The sequence below is a fragment of the Peromyscus californicus genome, unplaced genomic scaffold, assembly GCF_007827085.1.
Source record: "Peromyscus californicus insignis strain IS unplaced genomic scaffold, ASM782708v3 Scaffold_16__1_contigs__length_79575227, whole genome shotgun sequence".
NCBI classification, from domain to species: Eukaryota; Metazoa; Chordata; class Mammalia; order Rodentia; family Cricetidae; genus Peromyscus; species Peromyscus californicus.
The window spans coordinates 72,530,781-72,540,624 of NW_026294458.1; the positions used below are offsets into that span (position 1 = coordinate 72,530,781).

The following is a 9,844-nucleotide window of genomic DNA, read 5'->3' on the forward strand; positions in this document are numbered from 1 at the left end:
AAAATAAACCAACAGCAGCTCTCCCTTACCTGTGGAGGCTAACTTCCAAAGCCCAGCGGATGCCTAAAACCTTGGAGGTCACCAAGCTATATAATATACTGTCTTAACCTACATGTAAATATTTATGTTTGGACAGATGAAAATACACATTTAACATACCTGTATAGTAGACATTAGGCAGAGTGGAGATTAAGAACAATAACTATGGTAACATAGCACAATTATAACAATATACTAGACTGTTCTTCAGTCTTTTCTCTCAAAATGTCCTGTTGGACTGTACCCACCCTCCTGGTGATGGGAGATGAGGTAATGCCTAAAGGGAAAAGGTGACTGGTGTAGCGTGGTGACGTAATGTTAGGTCACTCTCTGAGGGTTCCCTGACACCCCGCTGTATGACCCGAACTGAAACAATCAGTTTGATAACCCAGTAGCTACCAAGTGACCGACAGTGAGTAGTGTGTGCAGCGTGCACATATTGGATAAAGGGATGAAACAGAGATGGATCTCCTAAGTGTTTATCCCACCGCTCAGTATCATGCAAACTGAAACACGTGAGTTGTCTCCTCCTGAAAACAGAGAAATGAAACCGTGAGTAAAGGGTGGTCCTGTGAGTGCACACGGCACAAACGGCCATATAGTGTGTTCATAGTTCCAAACTGCTTCCCAATTAACTAAGGGAATGGGGTACAGCACTGATTTGCTTTTATCACTGGGGATCAGAGTCCAGCTGATTTCCGTAGGTGTTGACCAAGCTAATCCAGGAGGGTGTCAGGGCTACTTACTCCCTTCAACTTTTCCCAGAAGCCTCAGTTCTAGCGAGCCTATACAAGAGGACTATGCCCCCAGGACTTAGCAGTGGAGGGCCTAAAAGAATTCAAAAAAGAAAGAGGCTATTCCAGCCTGCACACCTGTAATCCCAGCACTCAGGAGGCAGAGGCAGGAGGATCTCTGTGAGTTCCAGGCCAGCCCGGTCTACAGAGTGAGTTCTAGGACAGCCAAGGCTACACAGAGAAACTCTGTTTCAAAAGAGAAAAACAAAAAAGAAACAAATAAAAAACAGCAGCCGGGCGGTGGTGGCGCACGCCTTTAATCCCAGCACTCGGGAGGCAGAGGCAGGTGGATCTCTGTGAGTTCGAGGCCAGCCTGGGCTACCAAGTGAGTTCCAGGAAAGGCGCAAAGCTACACAGAGAAACCCTGTCTCGAAAAACCAAAAAAAAAAAAAAAAAAAAAAAAAAAACAGCAAAGGAAGGAAGGAAGGAAGAGAGAGAGAGAGAGGAAGGAAGGAAGGAAGGAAGGAAGGAAGGAAAGAAAGGAAAGAAAGAAAGAAAGAAAGAGAAAGAAAGAAAGAAAGAAAGAAAGAAAGAAAGAAAGAAAGAAAGAAAGAAAGAAAGAAAGAAAGAAAGGAGAGAAAGAAAGCAAGCTGCTATTCAGTAAACTTTCTCGCTGCCACACCTCATGACTGGCCAGTTCTGCCCGGGTGTTCGCCTCCCTGCTGCCTTCTTGAGGCCAGGAAGCTGAAGCTGTGTCCCTGATGAATGCACAAGGATTCATTAAGAAGCGTAGCAAATCCTTCCCGCCTTCCCTCGCTCTAGTACTCTAGCCCAGAAGAGAGTTCTAATCCTTCTACCCCCGTTCAGATTTTCTCGTGGTTTTGTTTTGATTTCTCTCCCTCTGGCCCACTTTCAGCTCTGAAGAACCCAGGGCATAGTAGGCAAATGCTCCACCACTGAGCTACACCCCCAGGACTCCCCTCTTTAGTTAAGCCAGGCTCTTAGGAAGTTAACAAGGAAAGACCCATGCCAGCCCAGGATGCATATCCTTGCCCGGTCATGACCTTCAGGGTTGAGATGGAGAAGGTGGTGCAGCGGCCAGCCAGGGCTGCTAATTGGAGGCAGAAGGAACAGCCGGATGGACGTGGAAGTGAAACACCCAAGGAGGCAGTGCTCAGAGCAGCCGCCCTTGGCTGCCAGTCAGCCTGCAACCCCCGCAGTTGTCTATGGTCTAGCCTCCAACATGGAAATATGTTAGCCAGCTTCCTGTGCTACGGCAAGACACCCAAACCAACCAACCTACAGGAGGGAGAGAGTTCACGCTGGCTCAAGACTGCGATCCAAGGCTGCTCAGCCCTGTTTCTTTAGATCAGTGAATGCAGAACCTCATGGCAGAAGTCCCTGGCTGAGGAGACAAAGAGAGAAGAAATGCTGGAGTTCATCGGAGCCTTCAACAGCATGCCCCCAAGGACCTAACTTCCTTCCATCAGGCCCTACATCTTTTTTTTTTTTTTTTTTTTTAAAGAACACAGCTAGGGATAAAGATATTTAATACAAATTGTTGGGGGGTTGTCATACTATGGCTCTGGAAAAACAATTTTATACTTTCAAGAACATAGTGGAGAAATAACCATAAGAAGACAGTATTAAATTATAATTACTGGTTACCCTGCAATTGAAATTAAATTGTTTAAAAAAAAATCCCTGCTTGAATTGAAATGGAACAATAATGTTATTTTATAAATATTGCACAGGGACACAGGGACTAAAGTTTTGTGTAATTTATGCTTGTCTACATTGTTCAACAAAAATGAAAATCATGTTTATCCATCATCAAGTAATTCATATTTTACTATTTACACTTAAAGATCAGGCCCTACATCTTAATGAAGGTTCCACCACCTGCTGTCAGGACATAGGTTGGGACTGACCTTTGACCCATGGGCCTTGGTGGTGAGGCACAAGTTTCCCTACACGTGAAAGAAGGGGAGGAGATCAGAGAGTGAGATGGGGGGAGGGGGGGAGAGAGGCGGGGAGGGAGAGAAGGAGGGGGAGAGAGACAGAGATAGACAGACAGAGAGAGGAGCCTAAGTAGCCAAAGAAAGCTGTGCTGCTGACTTAAGCGCCCATGATTTGGAAAAGGCACCTCTAGAAGCTGGAAAAGCAAAGAAATGTATCTCTCTCTCCCTGGAGCCTCCCCAAAAGCCACAACTGTGCCAACTCTTTGGAGATTCCTGCCGTTTTTTTGCTGTGGGATGGTCTGTATGTCAAATGTGTTGCTGATTGGTCAATGAATAAATCACTGATTGGCAGTGGCCAGGCAGGAAGTATAGGCGGGACTAACGGAGAGGAGACTAGAGAGGACAGGAAGCTGGGAGAGGGAGACACTGCCAGCCGCCATCAGGACAAGGAAGATGTAAAGTACTGGTAAGCCACAAGCCACGTGGCAAGGTATAGATTAATAGAAATGGATTAATTTAAGCTGTAAGAACAGTTAGCAAGAAGCCTACCACGGCCATACAGTTTGAAACCAATATAAGTGTCTGTGTTTACTTGATCGGGTTTGAGCGGCTTGGGACTGGCGGGTGAGAGAGATTTGTCCTGACTGTGGGCCAGGCAGGGAAACTCAAGCTACAGTTTTTGTCTTAAATTTTGGTGGTGACATGGTACAGCAGTGTGGAACCAATGGGGACTTGGGGACAGAGGCCCAGCCAGGCCTCACAGTACGCACTGTTGAGGGACATGCTTCGCTCATCTCTGAACTGGGGGCTCCCAGGCTGACCCCTGCCGTGCTGGGCATCCCAGAGGGAGGAATGAGGCCTCCAGAAGGGAGGGTCTCAATAGCTCCACAAGGCCCATAGAAAGCGCGCCCTTTCCTAGGAAGGCCTCAGGGGCGCATCCAAACAGCAAGTCTTTTTGCTTGTGGCTTGGCTTACATCCCCCTTGGTATAGCAAACCGCTCTGCCTCCAGAAACAGACTGGCAACTCCCAAGGGGTTGCAGCAGGAAGTGAGTTAGACTCAATTCATGCAGTTCTTTTACGTTGCAACAACACAAGCAGCTACTGCCACTGCGAAAGCTACATGCAATCAAAGCGAAGGTGTGACGGAAGAACCCGTCCATTCCCAGCAACTCTGCTCTGTGGGTTTCTTCACACAGTAGCACACTCAAAGCCCAAGAACTGTCCAACACACACACGTACACACACCACAGACACACACATGTGTATGCACACACACCCCTACACACGCACTCACATACAATTGCACACCCACACGCACACACATGCACACAGGAGAAAGACTCGAGGACCACAAGGGTACAAGGTGCAGAAACAAGACTCACAGGAGGTTCATGTTGTTTTACCTTAGTTACAGCGGCTGCGTTTTAAACTACCATGGCCAGGCTGCTAAGGCCGTTCGTAGCCTGGGGGAAGTTCTGTTCCCCCAGACAATGGCTGTTGCTGCTGCTAAAGGTAGTTCTAATAAAACTCAAGATTCAAAGGCTAGGTTAAAACCTGTGAGCTTTGCGAGTTAGAGCAGCAACCAGCTAGCTTTCTGTCTTTGCGGGTGACCCCAGAAGCCACTCCCTTCCACAACGCCCCAACTAAAAACCCACGCTAAGCTCCTCCCTGCTACTTCCTGTCAACCAGTTGCTAACCCCGCCTCTCTGAACCCAGCTTAATTTTATTTAATTAACGCAAATGCAATACATCTTTACACAGTTAACAAACGCAGCATGAAAAAATGTAACACATCTTTGCCTGGTTAAACAAATATTCCACAACAGATCCAGGTGCATCCCTTCCAAACACAGTAACAGTAATCACATCAAAGTATACATTTGGGGGAAAAGATTCAAATACTTTTTCAATTTTTTAACACTTGTTGGGGAAGAGTGCAAATTCGATCCCCCACTACCATAAAGCAGGCAGTCGAGTGGGAAAATCACAGGGGGCAGCACATCTTGAATGCAATGGATAAAGCTTGCCCTGGAAAACCACCTTCTTGACCAAGGTATCTCCCCAGCCAGGTTAGTATCAAATATGTATTCTTAAAACAAAGCGAATCACAATGGTCACAGCATGGGAAACATTAGCAAAGGTATTTTAGTGGATGTTTGCAAAGAGAGTATGGTTAGTCATTTAAGCCAATACAGTGGATAAGGTAAAATTCTTTTGGTTTTATGGGGTTGATGAAAAATTGTTGAAGAGAGCTGGAGAGATGGCTTAGCATTTAAGGGCACTGGATGCTCTTGCAAAGTACCCCGGTTCAATGTCCAGCACCCACTTTGGCAGCTCACAACCGTGGATCTGATACCGTCTTCTGAGCTCAGTGGGCACCAGGAATGCACGTAGTTCACAGACATACATGCAGGCAGAACACTCATACACATACAATAATTTTTTTTTTTTTGGTTTTTCGAGACAGGGTTTCTCTGTGTAGCTTTGCGCCTTTCCTGGAACTCACTTGGTAGCCCAGGCTGGCCTCGAACTCACAGCGATCCGCCTGGCTCTGCCTCCCGAGTGCTGGGATTAAAGGCGTGCGCCACCACCGCCCGGCTATACATACAATAATTTTAAAAAAGAATTATTAAAGAATCAGACCTCTATGAGCTGTGCCAGGTGGTGACCGGAAGTAATTTCTGTGTGTGTTTGGGGCCTGTAAAGACATGCAGCGTAAAGTCACCCCACGGAAGACAGAGCTAACATAACTGAGAAGATGACTGTGTGCTGTGCAAGAGGGGGCTGGAACAACCACACACACACACACACACACACACACACACACACACACACACACACACACAGAGCAAGATTCTGGACAGAAAGTGTAGACCTGCAGCCACGGCTTTCCACCACAGGTTTGTGTGAGACTCAGCGGAGCGATCTCACAGCACAGGGCTGAGTGAATGGGGCCATTGGTCACCCAACTCCGGGTCTGCTGACAGCACCCACCATGAGTGACTCACACATGTCAGTCTGATGCCTCCCTGCTCTTCTCTGTGACTTACAGGAACCGCCACTGCACTGAGCCCCGAGTCTGTCTAATTTGCTCAACTGCCAAGCTCTTCCAAGAACCTTCCAGGATCCCAGAGTTTACACACACACACACACACACACACACACACAATCACAGGATATGATCTCAATCTTTCTAGAAAACAGATCAATCTGAGGTTCTCCGAACTAAGAGAACCCAAGAGATTTCATTAGACACCTCCTGCTCTGAGAGTCCAAGCAACCGAAACCTCGGTTCTTTCTTTACCAGTTCCCACTGGGAGTTTCCAGTAAGAGAACTGCCTGGTCCTGGAGACTGGGGAGAATCTACTCTTTCCTGCAGATTTCACTGGACTCTGAACTGTCCCACCACAAGCTCATGTTTTGAATCTTGGCCACCGGCTAGTGGTGCTAATTCAGCAGGCCGTGGAACCTTCAGGAGATGGGGTCTAGCCCGCAGAAGTAACTCAGCAGGGGTGGGTCTGTGAAGGTTTCACCTGGCCTGGTTCCTTTCTTGCTCTCAGGTCCTCTGTGACATGAACAGCCTCTGCCACACACTCATGCTGCTGGGCGGTCCCTGCTGTGATGGACCAAAATCCTCTGAAACCGTGAGCGAAGATAAATCCTTCCTTAGAGAAGTTCAAACTGCGGGACTGGAGGGACCACTCAGCGGTTAAGAGCACTGGTTGCTCTTCCAGAGGACCCGGGTGCAATTCCCAACACCCACACGGCAGCTCACAACTATCTGTAACTCCAGTTCCTGGGGATCTGACACCCTCACACAGACATGCTTGCAGGCAATACACCAATGCACATAAAAATAGAAATAAATTATTAAAAAAGAAGAAGTTCAAACTGCAAAAGTCATTAGCATTTGTGCCAAAGCTTCTGAGCCTGATCCTGAAAGAGAGGGTGCCTGGCAACAAACCAAACGTTCACTCAGCGATCATCAGGGTCCTACTTTGGGTTCAACTCCAACACGAGGCTCCATTTATATCCACAGAGGTCACTCAGTTGCAAACACACACAGAACTCAGTGGGCCTGTTGTGGAGGTATCACCCGCCAGAGACCAACAATGTGGTCCCAAGCAATGGGAGATGGTAATGAGGGAGGGCCCCAAAGTTGTCGGGGAGCAGAAGCCCAGACAAGAGATTGAACTCAGAATTTAGACTGTAGGCATGGGAACAGGGGGCTAGGGAAGACAGGAAGAGGGGCAAGCTGGTACATCCACAGCAGCAGAAGCAGAGAACCAGAAAGCCGGGCACAGGTGGGCACAGCTGCGCACAGCTGTAGAGACTCGTGTACTAACAGCGAGTGGGCCTCAGAACAGCACTGGTTACAGGAGAAGTTAGACATGAGCTGCAGTAGGCTTTGAAACCAGGCAAGAGTGAGGGAGCCCACACCATCACTTACCGGTCATGTGATCTGCGGCAAGCTCAGCCAGGCTTTGCTCAGAGCAGCAGAGCCGCTATGCCAAGTGCGCACGCGCACATGTGTGTAACGAGGATATTAGAAAGATTTGATCTGAGACCATTGTAGGAGTTGGCCACAGTCTGTGTGGCCTTGTCTTTCCTATGTCTGAGGATGAAGTTCTTAGGCAGGAAACTGGGAGGAAGTGAACAACAGGAAGGAGCGGAAGCAGGGACAAGCTAACATCCGAGACTATCTAGAGTCCAGTCCCCAAGTGTCTCGCCACTACTAGTCCTCCAGTTTGAATATTCACGCAGGCGTCCTGCAGGGAAAGCTAGCACTCTTTGCCACAGAGCAAAACCAAGCACAGCTGGCTGGGAGCCGGAGCAGCGGTGGTGGAATGTCCTGCAGGGGCTCCGTCCTGCCACCCAGGATGCCAACAGATAAGCCACGCTCTGTGACCTGTGACAAGGTTTCACTCACAACCAACCTCCCAAGAGCAAGGATTATGGCTGTGCACTTTCTGCTACCCAATACACCCTGTATACAAACACCTGTTCCCACCCATTCCGACTCAGTCCCAGAGAGGAACTCCAGAAAGGGCGGTGACGGCTCAGCCAAGACGGCACAAGACAAATCCACTCGTGGGAACGGTCCCTAGCCCTGATGGCCTCCGAGTCTGTGCAATGGAGTCGGGACCTTGAGCACCGAGGGACCCGAGACACCCAGACATATCACTGGCCTCTCTGACACTTCCATCCACCTGCTCTGGGGGCGTGCCCGCATCCTCCTGCAAGCAGGCTATTAGCAGGAGGGAAAGCTTTCAGGACCAAGTGTCTGGATGAAAGACAGTGACTTCTGGAAAGAGGTGGGGCAGATTCAGGTTTTGCAGAGCCAAAGTTCGTATAATATATGTGAACTCTCTTCATATAAAATAATATATAATAAAGAATATGAAATTAGGCACAATGGTAAATATTAATTTAGAATGAGAAAATAAACAACAGATTACCATTTTAAGGCTGCCAGATTCACAAAATCTAGGAAAATAAGGAAACCTTGTGACTGCCTACCCTGCTTCCTAATTCCCTTTACTTGCTTCTTTTACTATGTTATTATCCTCGCCTCTATGGAGACAGGAAGGTACTTCAGCCCCTTCTGTGGCATGACTTATCAAAATTTGCTTTTTAACCTGTAAGTTAGAAAAGTTCCTTTTAACTTCACAATTAGTTGAGACGTGTGTAACTGTGACAAATGGCAAGTGTTGATCTCTACATATGTGAACACATTTGCGTGTGTGTGCGCGTGTGTGTGTGTGTGTGTGTGTGTGTGTGTACACAGATAAATTTAGTCTTTCCTCTAGCATGACTAGCCAAAATTTGCTTTTGACAAATATTTTATTGGACAATATGTGTGTCTGTGTGTATGTGCAATGTGAGTGCAGGGCCCAGAGTCCAAAAGAGGTTGTTGGATGCCCTGGAGCGGGAGTTACAGGACACAGAGCGGCTGACGTGGATGCAGGGAACTGAACTTGGGGTCTCCATAAGAACAGCCAGTGCTCTTACCGCTGAGCCAACTCTCCAGCTCTAAAACTTGGTTTGTGTAATTGCTGACTTGGAAAGTTCCCTTTTGACTCACAGCTACTCTTGACCTACATCTGTATATGCTGTGAACATCCTGGCATTTCTCGAGCCTCTCACAGCCACTCCAGCGCTTCCCTACAGAAGTGTGTCAGAAAGAACCTCAAAGAGGAGACACAGAGTCTTAACCAAGTGCCTGCAAGCTCCTGCCACTTTGCAGATTTCACAAAAGCACGTGACCAGGGGATGGAGAGGCGGCTCAGAAGAGCACTGGCTGCTCTTGAAGAGGACCAGGGTTCAGTTCCCAGCACTCACATGGCAGCTCACAACCATCTATAACTTCAGTTCCAGGGGATCTGAAGTCTCTTCTGACCTCATAGACTCCTGCACACATGTGGTGCATGTGCGCGCACACACACATACACACACATACATGTAAAATAAATATTTTTAAGAGCATTTGACTGTGTACACACAGTGCCAGGAACAGCTTCTGCTCTCATGGTCTCGGAAGATGCAAATGAAATGCCCTGAGGTTTAATCATTTTATTGTGTCCACAGTAAACTTGCCTCTAAAGGGGAGAAACAGCTGGGAACTAAGTTAAGAGAATACACAGAAATGGAGGTACATGACTTAATGCTATACAGGTGCTCAGAGGGAAAGACAGGAAATGCCAGTAAAACTAAGTTCCCGTTATCAGCAGCTGCCAGATCTCAGTAGAAGTAAGAGCCAGCTATCAAGGACATCAGGACTCCTCTCTGCAGGAAGGGCAGGAGAATGCAAGCCAGCACCGAGTTGGCCTTGCCCTGACAAAGTTGCCGTGGGGCAAGGAGAGAATTACTTGCATTTTGGGTGCTGTATGCTTGAGGCAATGGGATGCTAATCCAAGGAAGGCCCTTTTGCACTGTGCGTATGACTTCTGCCAGGAAAACAAATCCTCTTCGTTTTAGCAGAGAAGAGCTCCGGAGGGAGAATTCTGGAGAGGGGTGTGGTGGGGGTGTGTGACAGGGCGGCAGCAGCTCTTCCGAAGATTTCCTATCTGGGGTCAAGACTACAAGGCTAAAAAGCTCAGTGGTTACAA

The 9,844-nt window shown here is 47.9% G+C and overlaps 1 pseudogene; it reads right to left on the reverse strand.

The window, feature by feature from the left end:
- Positions 1-4,659: 4,659 nt before the first annotated feature.
- LOC128112321 (uncharacterized) lies at positions 4,660-4,812 on the reverse strand (annotated as a pseudogene).
- Between the last annotated feature and the right edge of the window lie 5,032 nt (positions 4,813-9,844).